General features: G+C 48.0%; 1 pseudogene; it reads right to left on the minus strand.

The window, feature by feature from the left end:
- Window positions 1-200: 200 nt before the first annotated feature.
- LOC142286649 (U2 spliceosomal RNA) lies at window positions 201-407 on the minus strand (annotated as a pseudogene).
- Between the last annotated feature and the right edge of the window lie 990 nt (window positions 408-1,397).

Genomic DNA, 1,397 nt, shown 5'->3' on the forward strand with positions numbered 1-1,397 from the left:
GTTGAGTGGAGATGAGTTTGCTATTTGGCACAGCTTTTGCATCAATAAAGCAAGGTGTGAAAGATAAAAAAAAGGGTGAAAGTGTGAAAAGTGAATTGGCCAAATTGAGGTGCATATAAAGTTTTTGCTTTCTTTCAATTCACTAATGGGGCTCATTTGAATCAGGTGAATTGAGTTCTGCTTTTGGAAACTGGGTTAAGAAGGGGTGCACCGGTCCTGGAGGTACTGCAATACCAGGTCAATGCGTGGAGTGGACAGAGCAAGATTTTTTCCATCTCCTTGTTCTAAAAATCCATTTAATATATGGTCCCCAGAGAGGGGACGTATCAGATATTAAACTGATAAGAACAGATTTAATTTTTTTTTTTTTCTGTTTATCAGTAGGACTTCAAAATAACAAAGGTGATCGCCTCCCGTTGCCTGGGAACCGTCCAGGCACAAGAGGGCTATGTGTCACCAGAAGGCGCACACACTTCCTCAAGGCCGGCAGACGTGCAATCCCAGGCACCTTCCAGTACCGACCAAGGTAGCGTCCTCCGAAACTACACTTGATCTTAGCCAAAAGGCCGAGAAGCTATAACCCGAATTGGTTACGGCCTTGAGTGGCACCCTGGTCTATACCGGACACATCTTAGGGAGAGGGAGACAAACCCACGCCTACAGAAGACATTTTGTCACCCAAGCCAACCCTTGAAAAGGCTGTTTTGCAGAGCAAAAACAAGAAGAATGATGCTTTTTGCAGCCGCCGCCCACTGCAATTAATCTGAATAACTCCTCCTCCTCCAAGCACCTCCCCTCCCCCTTGCAGTCTTTCCAATTCATGATACAAAAAGACGGACGGACAGGACAGGACAGGACAGGCTGCCTGACTTTCCGTCACTGCCACCCTTTGCCATCCTTGCCCGTAGAAAGCCCTTTCATCATCCCCAAACCCTAATCTTTTCCCTTCCCTTCCCAGCTGCGTCTCACTCCCTTTCATTAGGAAGTGAGCGCAGCCTTTTCTCCGTTCTGCACATGCGCGACGTTAAACACAAATGCGCAGGCATGCGTTCCATTAGCCTCACTGCATTCCACTCCCATACAGGAAGTGGGCGCAGCTATTACTACGGTCGCACATAAAAGAACCCACGGCCACCACTGCACACAGCTGACTCCACCACAGGACACCCACTTCTACACCAACGCAGGTAAGACAGGATCGGCACCTCTATGCTCCCGTTACAATCAGGCTCAGTCACCATGTGATAACGCTCTCAACTCTTTAGTTGCAGGCTCCCCTTGCTTCACCTCCACTGGCTGTGCTGCCATTTCCTCTCCCACCTGGAAGGTATACTTTATTCCACTATTTTCCTGTTTCTCTCTTCCCCCTTTTCCCATAACCTACTTTTATCTGCATT

The sequence above is a fragment of the Anomaloglossus baeobatrachus genome, unplaced genomic scaffold (assembly GCF_048569485.1).
Source record: "Anomaloglossus baeobatrachus isolate aAnoBae1 unplaced genomic scaffold, aAnoBae1.hap1 Scaffold_688, whole genome shotgun sequence".
NCBI lineage: Eukaryota > Metazoa > Chordata > Amphibia > Anura > Aromobatidae > Anomaloglossus > Anomaloglossus baeobatrachus.